The 15255-nt window shown below is 41.9% G+C and overlaps 1 protein-coding gene across 2 annotated transcripts in view; it reads left to right on the top strand.

Moving 5' to 3' along the window:
- LOC139762047 (uncharacterized) overlaps positions 1 to 15255 on the top strand; it is a 149520-nt gene that overhangs the window by 34442 nt on the left and 99823 nt on the right. The gene's annotated exons all lie outside the window — the stretch shown is intronic.

Below are 15255 nucleotides of genomic sequence, written 5' to 3'. Positions count from 1 at the left end.
CTTCTGCAGTTTCTCACATGAATCAGCCACCAGCGCTGTATCATCAGCGAACAACAACTGACTCACTTCCCAAGCTCTCTCATCCCCAACAGACTTCATACTTGCCCCTCTTTCCAGGACTCTTGCATTTACCTCCCTAACAACCCCATCCATAAACAAATTAAACAACCATGGAGACATCACACACCCCTGCCGCAAACCTACATTCACTGAGAACCAATCACTTTCCTCTCTTCCTACACGTACACATGCCTTACATCCTCGATAAAAACTTTTCACTGCTTCTAACAACTTGCCTCCCACACCATATATTCTTAATACCTTCCACAGAGCATCTCTATCAACTCTATCATATATGCCTTCTCCAGATCCATAAATGCTACATACAAATCCATTTGCTTTTCTAAGTATTTCTCGCATACATTCTTCAAAGCAAACACCTGATCCACACATCCTCTACCACTTCTGAAACCACACTGCTCTTCCCCAATCTGATGCTCTGTACATGCCTTCACCCTCTCAATCAATACCCTCCCATATAATTTACCAGGAATACTCAACAAACTTATACCTCTGTAATTTGAGCACTCACTCTTATCCCCTTTGCCTTTGTACAATGGCACTATGCACGCATTCCGCCAATCCTCAGGCACCTCACCATGAGTCATACATACATTGAATAACCTTACCAACCAGTCAACAATACAGTCACCCCCTTTTTTAATAAATTCCACTGCAATACCATCCAAACCTGCTGCCTTGCCGGCTTTCATCTTCCGCAAAGCTTTCACTACCTCTTCTCTGTTTACCAAATCATTTTCCCTAACCCTCTCACTTTGCACACCACCTCGACCAAAACACCCTATATCTGCCACTCTATCATCAAACACATTCAACAAACCTTCAAAATACTCACTCCATCTCCTTCTCACATCACCACTACTTGTTATCACCTCCCCATTTGCGCCCTTCACTGAAGTTCCCATTTGCTCCCTTGTCTTACGCACTTTATTTACCTCCTTCCAGAACATCTTTTTATTCTCCCTAAAATTTAATGATACTCTCTCACCCCAACTCTCATTTGCCCTTTTTTTCACCTCTTGCACCTTTCTCTTGACCTCCTGTCTCTTTCTTTTATACATCTCCCACTCAATTGCATTTTTTCCCTGCAAAAATTGTCCAAATGCCTCTCTCTTCTCTTTCACTAATACTCTTACTTCTTCATCCCACCACTCACTACCCTTTCTAATCAACCCACCTCCCACTCTTCTCATGCCACAAGCATCTTTTGCGCAATCCATCACTGATTCCCTAAATACATCCCATTCCTCCCCCACTCCCCTTACTTCCATTGTTCTCACCTTTTTCCATTCTGTACTCAGTCTCTCCTGGTACTTCCTCACACAGGTCTCCTTCTCAAGCTCACTTACTCTCACCACCCTCTTCACCCCAACATTCACTCTTCTTTTCTGAAAACCCATACAAATCTTCACCTTAGCCTCCACAAGATAATGATCAGACATCCCTCCAGTTGCACATCTCAGCATATTAACATCCAAAAGTCTCTCTTTCGCACGCCTGTCAATTAACACGTAATCCAATAACGCTCTCTGGCCATCTCTCCTACTTACATAAGTATACTTATGTATATCTCGCTTTTTAAACCAGGTATTCCCAATCATCAGTCCTTTTTCAGCACATAAATCTACAAGCTCTTCACCATTTCCATTTACAACACTGAACACCCCATGTATACCAATTATTCCCTCAACTGCCACATTACTCACCTTTGCATTCAAATCACCCATCACTATGACCCGGTCTCGTGCATCAAAATATATATATATATATATATATATATATATATATATATATATATATATATATATATATATATATATATATATATATATATATAAATATATATATCATCAGCGAACAACAACTGACTCACTTCCCAAGCTCTCTCATCCCCAACAGACTTCATACTTGCCCCTCTTTCCAAAACTCTTGCATTCACCTCCCTAACAACCCCATCCATAAACAAATTAAACAACCATGGAGACATCACACACCCCTGCCGCAAACCTACATTCACTGAGAACCAATCACTTTCCTCTCTTCCTACACGTACACATGCCTTACATCCTCGATAAAAACTTTTCACTGCTTCTAACAACTTGCCTCCCACACCAAATATTCTTAATACCTTCCACAGAGCATCTCTATCAACTCTATCATATGCCATTTCTTTCGTCTGTTTCCTTGCGCTACCTCGCAAACGCGGGAGACAGCGGCAAAAAAAAAAAAAAAAAAAATATATGTATATATATATATATATATATATATATATATATATATATATATATATATATATTTTTTTTTTTTTGCTTTGTTGCTGTCTCCCGCGTTTGCGAGGTGCGCAAGGAAACAGACAAAAGAAATGGCCCAACCCACCCCCATACACATGTATATACATACCTCCACACATGCAAATATACATACATACACAGCTTTCCATGGTTTACCCCAGACACTTCACATGCCCTGATTCAATCCACTGACAGCACGTCAACACCGGTATACCACATCGATCCAATTCACTCTATTCCTTGCCCTCCTTTCACCCTCGTGCATGTTCAGGCCCCGATCACACAAAATCTTTTTCACTCCATCTTTCCACCTCCAATTTGGTCTCCCACTTCTCCTCGTTCCCTCCACCTCCGACACATATATCCTCTTGGTCAATCTTTCCTCACTCATTCTCTCCATGTGCCCAAACCATTTCAAAACACCCTCTTCTGCTCCTTCAACCACGCTCTTTTTATTTCCACACATCTCTCTTACCCTTACGTTACTTACTCGATCAAACCACCTCACACCACACATTGTCCTCAAACATCTCATTTCCAGCACATCCATCCTCCTGCGCACAACTCTATCCATAGCCCACGCCTCGCAGCCATACAACATTGTTGGAACCAATATTCCTTCAAACATACCCATTTTTGCTTTCTGAGATAATGTTCTCGACTTCCACACATTCTTCAAGGCTCCCAGGATTTTCTCCCCGTCCCCCACCCTATGATCCACTTCCGCTTCCATGGTTCCATCCGCTGCCAGATCCACTCCCAGATATCTAAAACACTTTACTTCCTCCAGTTTTTCTCTATTCAAACTTACCTCCCAATTGACTTGACCCTCAACCCTACTGTACCTAATAACCTTGCTCTTATTCACATTTACTCTTAACTTTCTTCTTTCACACACTTTACCAAACTCAGTCACCAGCTTCTGCAGTTTCTCACATGAATCAGCCACCAGCGCTGTATCATCAGCGAACAACAACTGACTCACTTCCCAAGCTCTCTCATCCCCAACAGACTTCATACTTGCCCCTCTTTCCAGGACTCTTGCATTTACCTCCCTAACAACCCCATCCATAAACAAATTAAACAACCATGGAGACATCACACACCCCTGCCGCAAACCTACATTCACTGAGAACCAATCACTTTCCTCTCTTCCTACACGTACACATGCCTTACATCCTCGATAAAAACTTTTCACTGCTTCTAACAACTTGCCTCCCACACCATATATTCTTAATACCTTCCACAGAGCATCTCTATCAACTCTATCATATATGCCTTCTCCAGATCCATAAATGCTACATACAAATCCATTTGCTTTTCTAAGTATTTCTCGCATACATTCTTCAAAGCAAACACCTGATCCACACATCCTCTACCACTTCTGAAACCACACTGCTCTTCCCCAATCTGATGCTCTGTACATGCCTTCACCCTCTCAATCAATACCCTCCCATATAATTTACCAGGAATACTCAACAAACTTATACCTCTGTAATTTGAGCACTCACTCTTATCCCCTTTGCCTTTGTACAATGGCACTATGCACGCATTCCGCCAATCCTCAGGCACCTCACCATGAGTCATACATACATTGAATAACCTTACCAACCAGTCAACAATACAGTCACCCCCTTTTTTAATAAATTCCACTGCAATACCATCCAAACCTGCTGCCTTGCCGGCTTTCATCTTCCGCAAAGCTTTCACTACCTCTTCTCTGTTTACCAAATCATTTTCCCTAACCCTCTCACTTTGCACACCACCTCGACCAAAACACCCTATATCTGCCACTCTATCATCAAACACATTCAACAAACCTTCAAAATACTCACTCCATCTCCTTCTCACATCACCACTACTTGTTATCACCTCCCCATTTGCGCCCTTCACTGAAGTTCCCATTTGCTCCCTTGTCTTACGCACTTTATTTACCTCCTTCCAGAACATCTTTTTATTCTCCCTAAAATTTAATGATACTCTCTCACCCCAACTCTCATTTGCCCTTTTTTTCACCTCTTGCACCTTTCTCTTGACCTCCTGTCTCTTTCTTTTATACATCTCCCACTCAATTGCATTTTTTCCCTGCAAAAATTGTCCAAATGCCTCTCTCTTCTCTTTCACTAATACTCTTACTTCTTCATCCCACCACTCACTACCCTTTCTAATCAACCCACCTCCCACTCTTCTCATGCCACAAGCATCTTTTGCGCAATCCATCACTGATTCCCTAAATACATCCCATTCCTCCCCCACTCCCCTTACTTCCATTGTTCTCACCTTTTTCCATTCTGTACTCAGTCTCTCCTGGTACTTCCTCACACAGGTCTCCTTCTCAAGCTCACTTACTCTCACCACCCTCTTCACCCCAACATTCACTCTTCTTTTCTGAAAACCCATACAAATCTTCACCTTAGCCTCCACAAGATAATGATCAGACATCCCTGCAGTTGCACCTCTCAGCATATTAACATCCAAAAGTCTCTCTTTCGCACGCCTGTCAATTAACACGTAATCCAATAACGCTCTCTGGCCATCTCTCCTACTTACATAAGTATACTTATGTATATCTCGCTTTTTAAACCAGGTATTCCCAATCATCAGTCCTTTTTCAGCACATAAATCTACAAGCTCTTCACCATTTCCATTTACAACACTGAACACCCCATGTATACCAATTATTCCCTCAACTGCCACATTACTCACCTTTGCATTCAAATCACCCATCACTATGACCCGGTCTCGTGCATCAAAATATATATATATATATATATATATATATATATATATATATATATATATATATATATATATATATATATATATATATATATATATATAAATATATATATCATCAGCGAACAACAACTGACTCACTTCCCAAGCTCTCTCATCCCCAACAGACTTCATACTTGCCCCTCTTTCCAAAACTCTTGCATTCACCTCCCTAACAACCCCATCCATAAACAAATTAAACAACCATGGAGACATCACACACCCCTGCCGCAAACCTACATTCACTGAGAACCAATCACTTTCCTCTCTTCCTACACGTACACATGCCTTACATCCTCGATAAAAACTTTTCACTGCTTCTAACAACTTGCCTCCCACACCAAATATTCTTAATACCTTCCACAGAGCATCTCTATCAACTCTATCATATGCCATTTCTTTCGTCTGTTTCCTTGCGCTACCTCGCAAACGCGGGAGACAGCGGCAAAAAAAAAAAAAAAAAAAATATATGTATATATATATATATATATATATATATATATATATATATATATATATATATATATATATATATATATATTTTTTTGCTTTGTTGCTGTCTCCCGCGTTTGCGAGGTGCGCAAGGAAACAGACAAAAGAAATGGCCCAACCCACCCCCATACACATGTATATACATACCTCCACACATGCAAATATACATACATACACAGCTTTCCATGGTTTACCCCAGACACTTCACATGCCCTGATTCAATCCACTGACAGCACGTCAACACCGGTATACCACATCGATCCAATTCACTCTATTCCTTGCCCTCCTTTCACCCTCGTGCATGTTCAGGCCCCGATCACACAAAATCTTTTTCACTCCATCTTTCCACCTCCAATTTGGTCTCCCACTTCTCCTCGTTCCCTCCACCTCCGACACATATATCCTCTTGGTCAATCTTTCCTCACTCATTCTCTCCATGTGCCCAAACCATTTCAAAACACCCTCTTCTGCTCCTTCAACCACGCTCTTTTTATTTCCACACATCTCTCTTACCCTTACGTTACTTACTCGATCAAACCACCTCACACCACACATTGTCCTCAAACATCTCATTTCCAGCACATCCATCCTCCTGCGCACAACTCTATCCATAGCCCACGCCTCGCAGCCATACAACATTGTTGGAACCAATATTCCTTCAAACATACCCATTTTTGCTTTCTGAGATAATGTTCTCGACTTCCACACATTCTTCAAGGCTCCCAGGATTTTCTCCCCGTCCCCCACCCTATGATCCACTTCCGCTTCCATGGTTCCATCCGCTGCCAGATCCACTCCCAGATATCTAAAACACTTTACTTCCTCCAGTTTTTCTCTATTCAAACTTACCTCCCAATTGACTTGACCCTCAACCCTACTGTACCTAATAACCTTGCTCTTATTCACATTTACTCTTAACTTTCTTCTTTCACACACTTTACCAAACTCAGTCACTGTATGTATATGTATGTATACGTTGGAATGTATATGCACGTATATGTGCATGTATGGGTGGTTATGTATATACATGTTTATGTGGGTGGGTTGGGCCATTCCTTGTTTGTTTCCTTGTGCTACCTTGCTGACGCGGGAGACGGCGATTAAGTATGATAAAAAATAAATAAATATATATATAGTAGTTCCAACAATGTTATATATGGTTGTGAGGCATGGGCAATAGATAGTGTTGTGCTGAGGAGGGTGGATGTGTTGGAAATGAAATGTTTGGGATAGTATTTAGTGTGAGGTGGTTTGATTGAGTAAATAATGAAAGGGTAAGAGAGATTTTTTTTTTTTTTTTTTTTTTTTTTTGCCGGTCTCCCGCGTTTGCGAGGTAGCGCAAGGAAACAGACGAAAGAAATGGCCCAACCCACCCCCATGCACATGTATATACATACGTCCACACACGCAAATATACATACCTACACAGTTTTCCATGGTTTACCCCAGACGCTTCACATGCCCCGATTCAATCCACTGACAGCACGTCAACCCCGGTATACCACATCGCTCCAATTCACTCTATTCCTTGCCCTCCTTTCACCCTCCTGCATGTTCAGGCCCCGATCACACAAAATCTTTTTCACTCCATCTTTCCACCTCCAATTTGGTCTCCCTCTTCTCCTCGTTCCCTCCACCTCCGACACATATATCCTCTTGGTCAATCTTTCCTCACTCATTCTCTCCATGTGCCCAAACCATTTCAAAACACCCTCTTCTGCTCTCTCAACCACGCTCTTTTTATTTCCACACATCTCTCTTACCCTTACGTTACTTACTCGATCAAACCACCTCACACCACACATTGTCCTCAAACATCTCATTTCCAGCACATCCATCCTCCTGCGCACAACTCTATCCATAGCCCACGCCTTGCAACCATACAACATTATTGGAACCACTATTCCTTCAAACATACCCATTTTTGCTTTCCGAGATAATGTTCTCGACTTCCACACATTCTTCAAGGCTCCTAGAATTTTCGCCCCCTCCCCCACCCTATGATCCACTTCCGCTTCCATGGTTCCATCCGCTGCCAGATCCACTCCCAGATATCTAAAACACTTCACTTCCTCCAGTTTTTCTCCATTCAAACTCACCTCCCAATTGACTTGACCCTCAACCCTACTGTACCTAATAACCTTGCTCTTATTCACATTTACTCTTAACTTTCTTCTTTCACACACTTTACCAAACTCAGTCACCAGCTTCTGCAGTTTCTCACATGAATCAGCCACCAGCGCTGTATCATCAGCGAACAACAACTGACTCACTTCCCAAGCTCTCTCATCCCCAACAGACTTCATACTTGCCCCTCTTTCCAAAACTCTTGCATTCACCTCCCTAACAACCCCATCCATAAACAAATTAAACAACCATGGAGACATCACACACCCCTGCCGCAAACCTACATTCACTGAGAACCAATCACTTTCCTCTCTTCCTACACGTACACATGCCTTACATCCTCGATAAAAACTTTTCACTGCTTCTAACAACTTGCCTCCCACACCATATATTCTTAATACCTTCCACAGAGCATCTCTATCAACTCTATCATATGCCTTCTCCAGATCCATAAATGCTACATACAAATCCATTTGCTTTTCCAAGTATTACTCACATGCATTCTTCAAAGCAAACACCTGATCCACACATCCTCTACCACTTCTGAAACCACACTGCTCTTCCCCAATCTGATGCTCTGTACATGCCTTCACCCTCTCAATCAATACCCTCCCATATAATTTACCAGGAATACTCAACAAACTTATACCTCTGTAATTTGAGCACTCGCTCTTATCCCCTTTGCCTTTGTACAATGGCACTATGCACGCATTCCGCCAATCCTCAGGCACCTCACCGTGAGTCATACATACATTAAATAGCCTTACCAACCAGTCAACAATACAGTCACCCCCTTTTTTAATAAATTCCACTGCAATACCATCCAAACCTGCTGCCTTGCCGGCTTTCATCTTCCGCAAAGCTTTTACTACCTCTTCTCTGTTTACCAAATCATTTTCCCTAACCCTCTCACTTTGCACACCACCTTGACCAAAACACCCTATATCTGCCACTCTATCATCAAACACATTCAACAAACCTTCAAAATACTCACTCCATCTCCTTCTCACATCACCACTACTTGTTATCACCTCCCCATTTGCACCCTTCACTGAAGTTCCCATTTGCTCCCTTGTCTTACGCACTTTATTTACCTCCTTCCAGAACATCTTTTTATTCTCCCTAAAATTTAATGATACTCTCTCACCCCAACTCTCATTTGCCCTTTTTTTCACCTCTTGCACCTTTCTCTTGACCTCCTGTCTCTTTCTTTTATACATCTCCCACTCAACTGCATTTTTTCCCTGCAAAAATCGTCCAAATGCCTCTCTCTTCTCTTTCACTAATACTCTTACTTCTTCATCCCACCACTCACTACCCTTTCTAATCAACCCACCTCCCACTCTTCTCATGCCACAAGCATCTTTTGCACAATCCATCACTGATTCTCTAAATACATCCCATTCCTCCCCCACTCCCCTTACTTCCATTGTTCTCACCTTTTTCCATTCTGTACTCAGTCTCTCCTGGTACTTCCTCACACAAGTCTCCTTCTCAAGCTCACTTACTCTCACCACCCTCTTCACCCCAACATTCACTCTTCTTTTCTGAAAACCCATACAAATCTTCACCTTAGCCTCCACAAGATAATGATCAGACATCCCTCCAGTTGCACCTCTCAGCACATTAACATCCAAAAGTCTCTCTTTCGCGCGCCTGTCAATTAACACGTAATCCAATAACGCTCTCTGGCCATCTCTCCTACTTACATAAGTATACTTATGTATATCTCGCTTTTTAAACCAGGTATTCCCAATCATCAGTCCTTTTTCAGCACATAAATCTACAAGCTCTTCACCATTTCCATTTACAACACTGAACACCCCATGTACACCAATTATTCCCTCAACTGCCACATTACTCACCTTTGCATTCAAATCACCCATCACTATAACCCGGTCTCGTGCATCAAAACCACTAACACACTCATTCAGCTGCTCCCAAAACACTTGCCTCTCATGATCTTTCTTCTCATGCCCAGGTGCATATGCACCAATAATCACCCATCTCTCTCCATCAACTTTCAGTTTTACCCATATTAATCGGGAATTTACTTTCTTACATTCTATCACGTACTCCCACAACTCCTGTTTCAGGAGTACTGCTACTCCTTCCCTTGCTCTTGTCCTCTCACTAACCCCTGACTTTACTCCCAAGACATTCCCAAACCACTCTTCTGTATGGTAATAAAAAGAGTGTGGTTGAGAGAGCAGAAGAGGATGTGTTGAAATGGTTTGGACTCATAGAGAGAATGAGTGAGGAAAGATTGACAAAGAGGATATATGTGTGAGAGGTGGGGGGTACAAGGAGAAGCGGGAGACCAAAACCGAGGTGGAAGGATGGAGTGAAAAAGATTTTGAACAATCAGGGCCTGAACATACAGGAGGGTGAAAGGCATGCAAGGATTAGAGTGAATTGGAATGATGTGGTATACCTGGGTCGACGTGCTGTCATTGGATTGAACCAGGGCATGTGAAGCATCAGGGGTAAACCATGGAAAGTTTTGTGGGGCCTGGATGTGGAGAGGGAGCTGTGGTTTGGGTGCATTGCACATGACAGCTAGAGACTGAGTGTGAATGAATGTGGCCTTTGTTGTCTTTCCTAGCGCTACCTTGCATGCATTCACGGGGGGACTGGCGACGGGAGTGGATGAAGGTAGCAAGTATGAATATATACATTTGTATATATGTATATGTCCGTGTATGTATATGTATGTATACGTTGAAATGTATAGGTATGTATATGTGCATGTGTGGGCGTTTATGTATATACATGTGTATGTGGGTGGGCTGGGTCATTCTTTCATCTGTTTCCTTGTGCTACCTTGCTAATGCAGGAGACAGCTACTATGTATAATAAAAAATATATAAATATTTGTTGTTGTTGCTATTGTTGATTTCTTTAGATTAAGTCTCTGTGATGAGAATTATGGTGTTACATTTCGTATTTCTGAATTGTTATGAAAATTTTCTGGAAGGTTTTGCATCCACCCTTATTCAACTTTCATGGGGGTTGAGTCTTTAACTTGGAAGCAAGTTCTAGTTTCTTCACTTTCTTGCACAAAGAAACAAGTCACCTTTAGATGTTTTCCCCTTTCTGTCTTTGTTTCTCAGGTTTGCATGTGGACAAATTTTATTGGTGTTTCTTTAGCCTCTATTTTTGTTGGTTGTATTTGTTTGTATCTTGATTGACTTGTATACATCAGTCATATTTGATCACTTTTTCCTACATTACTTAGCAAGTGCCAGGAACAGACAAAGAAGGCTGCATCCGCTCACATCCATTCTCTATTTGTCATGTGTAATGCACCAAAACCAAAGCTCCCTATCCACAACCAGGCTTTACAGACTTTTCCATGGTTTATCCTGGACACTTCACATGCCCTGGTTCAGTCCGTGCACAGGATGTCTACCCTTTGTATACCACATTGTTCCAATTCACTTTATCCCTTGAATGCCTTTAGCTTCTTATTCAGGCCCCAATCACTTATTATCTTTTTCAGTGTCCTTCCATCTTCAGTTTTGTCTCCCTGTTCTCCTTGTTTCCTCCACATCTGACACATATGTCTTCTTTGTCAACATTTCCTCACTCTTTCTCTCCATATGTCCAAACCATTTCAGCACAGCCTCTTAGCTCTTAACCACACTTTTTTTCATTTACCATGCCTTTCTCTCTTACTGTTTTATTACTTAATCACACAACCTTTCACCAAGAATTGTCCTCATATATTTCATTTCCAATACATCCACCCTTCTCTGCCCAGTCATAATTATAGCTCATATCTTGCATTCATATAATAATGTTGGGGCTACAGTACCTTCAGACATATGCATCGTGTGTAATATCATTTGAAAATTATTTCATAGTTATAGCTTATAATCAGAAAATGAAAAAAGCAACAAACAGATTTACTGAATAATTCAAACATCATCTTAGTTATTGCTTAAATACTGAATTAGGTGACCTAGACCTAATATCAATTTTTTTATATGATGCATATTAAGCAGGTGGGAGGAACAAGGAAAGGCCTATGGAGCCTGGTGATGAATGGGGACTGTGGTTTCAGTGCATTACACATGACAACTAGAGAGTGGGTTTGAACAAATGAGGCCTTTTTCTTTGCCTGTTCCTGGCACTACCTTGGTAACATGGGAAACAATGAACAAGTATAAAAGTAAGAAAAATAGAGGTATTATGACATGCTATTTATTTACCACTTTAGTGGGTAGCAATCCTCAAAGGGATACTCAATTTACACTCATTTAAATGAAAACTCAGGATCTTCCTCATTAAAGAGTTAAAAACTTTTCAGAATGATTTTTTTTTTATTTTGCTTTGTCGCTGTCTCCCGCATTAGCGAGATAGCGCAAGGAAACAGACAAAAAAATGGCCCAACCCACCCACATACACACATACACGTCCACACATGCAAATATACATACCTATACATCTCAATGTACACATATATATATACACACACAGACATATACATATATACACATGTACATAATTCATAGTCTGCCTTTATTCATTCCCATCGCCACCTCGCCACACATGGAATAACAACCCCCTTCCCCCCTCATGTGTGCGAGGTAGCACTAGGAAAAGACAACAAATGCCCCATTCGTTCACACTCAGTCTCTAGCTGCCATGTAATAATTCACTGAAACCACAGCTCCCTTTCCACATCCAGGCCCCACAGAACTTTCCATGGTTTACCCCAGATGCTTCACATGCCCTGGTTCAGTCCATTGACAGCACATCGACCCTGGTATACCACATCGATCCAATTCACTCTATTCCTTGCACGCCTTTCACCCTCCTGCATGTTCAGGCCCTAATCACTCAAAATCTTTTTCACTCCATCTTTCCACCTCCAAGTTGGTCTCCCACTTCTCATCGTTCCCTCCACCTCTGACACATATATCCTCTTGGTCAATCTTTCCTCACTCATTCTCTCCATGTGACCAAACCATTTCAAAACACCCTCTTCTGCTCTCTCAACCACACTCTTTTTATTTCCACACATCTCTCTTAACCTTACATTGCTTACTCGATCAAACCACCTCACACCACATATTGTCCTCAAACATCTCATTTCCAGCACATCCACCCTCCTGTGCACAACTCTATCCATATCCCATGCCTCGCAACCATACAACATTGTTGGAACCACTATTCCTTCAAACATACCCATTTTTGTTTTCCGAGATAATGTTCTCGACTTCCAAACATTCTTCAAGGCTCCCAGAATTTTCGCCCCCTCCCCCACCCTATGATTCACTTCCGCTTCCATGGTTCCACCCGCTGCCAGATCCACTCCCAGATATCTAAAACACTTCACTTCCTCCAGTTTTTCTCCACTCAAACTTACCTCCCAATTGACTTGACCCTCAACCCTACTGTACCTAATAACCTTGCTCTTATTCACATTTACTCTTAACTTTCTTCATTCACACACTTTACCAAACTCAGTTACCAGCTTCTGCAGTTTCTCACATGAATCAGCCACCAGCACTGTATCATCAGCGAACAACAACTGACTCACTTCCCAAGCTCTCTCATCCACAACAGACTTCATACTTGCCCCTCTTTCCAAAACTCTTGCATTCACCTCCCTAACAACCCCATCTATAAACAAATTAAACAACCATGGAGACATCACACACCCCTGCAGCAAACCTACATTCAGAGAACCAATCACTTTCCTCTCTTCCTACACGTACACATGCCTTACATCCTCGATAAAAACTTTTCACTGCTTCTAACAACTTGCCTCCCACCCCATATATTCTTAATACCTTCCACAGAGCATCTCTATCAACTCTATCATATGCCTTCTCCAGATCCATAAATGCTACATACAAATCCATTTGCTTTTCTGAGTATTTCTCACATCAGCAAACACCTGATCCACACATCCTCTACCACTTTTCAGAATATATATACATATATGGATAATTCTGTTTCCCATTTTAGAAAGTTAAAAATACAAGGAGGGAAGGATTTCTGGCCCCCTGCTCCCGTCCCCTCTAGTCCCCCCCCACAACACGCGAGAAACGCGCGGGAAGTTTGATGATAGAGTGGCAGATATAGGGTGTTTTGGTCGAGGTGGTGTGCAAAGTGAGAGGGTTAGGGAAAATGATTTGGTAAACAGAGAAGAGGTTGTAAAAGCTTTGCGGAAGATGAAAGCCGGCAAGGCAGCATGTTTGGATGGTATTGCAGTGGAATTTATTGAAAAAGGGGGTGACTGTATTATTGACTGGTTGGTAAGGTTATTTAATGTATGTATGACTCATGGTGAGGTGCCTGAGGATTGGCGGAATGCGTGCATAGTGCCATTGTACAAAGGCAAAGGGGATAAGAGTGAGTGCTCAAATTTCAGAGGTATAAGTTTGTTGAGTATTCCTGGTAAATTATATGGGAGGGTATTGATTGAGAGGGTGAAGGCATGTACAGAGCATCAGATTGGGGAAGAGCAGTGTGGTTTCAGAAGTGGTAGAGGATGTGTGGATCAGGTGTTTGCTTTGAAGAATGTATGTGAGAAATACTTAGAAAAGCAAATGGATTTGTATGTAGTATTTATGGATCTGGAGAAGGCATATGATAGAGTTGATAGAGATGCTCTGTGGAAGGTCTTAAGAACATATGGTGTGGGAGGCAAGTTGTTAGAAGCAGTGAAAAGTTTTTATCGAGGATGTAAGGCATGTGTACGTGTAGGAAGAGAGGAAAGTGATTGGTTCTCAGTGAATGTAGGTTTGCGGCAGGGGTGTGTGATGTCTCCATGGTTGTTTAATTTGTTTATGGATGGGGTTGTTAGGGAGGTGAATGCAAGAGTTTTGGAAAGAGGGGCAAGTATGAAGTCTGTTGTGGATGAGAGAGCTTGGGAAGTGAGTCAGTTGTTGTTCGCTGATGATACAGCGCTGGTGGCTGATTCATGTGAGAAACTGCAGAAGCTGGTGACTGAGTTTGGTAAAGTGTGTGAAAGAAGTAAGTTCAGAGTAAATGTGAATAAGAGCAAGGTTATTAGGTACAGTAGGGTTGAGGGTCAAGTCAATTGGGAGGTAAGTTTGAATGGAGAAAAACTGGAGGAAGTAGAGTGTTTTAGATACCTGGGAATGGATCTGTCAGCGGAAGCGGAAGTGGATCATAGGGTGGGGGAGGGGGCAAAAATCCTGGGAGCCTTGAAAAATGTGTGGAAGTCGAGAACATTATCTCAGAAAGCAAAAATGGGTATGTTTGAAGGAATAGTGGTTCCAACAATGTTGTATGGTTGCGAGGCGTGGGCTATGGATAGAGTTGTGTGCAGGAGGATGGATGTGCTGGAAATGAGATGTTTGAGGACAATGTGTGGTGTGAGGTGGTTTGATCGAGTAAGTAACGTAAGGGTAAGAGAGATGTGTGGAAATAAAAAGAGCATAGTTGAGAGAGCAGAAGAGGGTGTTTTGAAATGGTTTGGGCACATGGAGAGAATGAGTGAGGAAAGATT

Source organism: Panulirus ornatus, chromosome 3 (assembly GCF_036320965.1).
Source record: "Panulirus ornatus isolate Po-2019 chromosome 3, ASM3632096v1, whole genome shotgun sequence".
Lineage (NCBI taxonomy): Eukaryota > Metazoa > Arthropoda > Malacostraca > Decapoda > Palinuridae > Panulirus > Panulirus ornatus.
The sequence above is the reverse complement of the archived record's forward strand: the minus strand, read 5'-3'. Positions and strand labels throughout refer to the sequence as shown.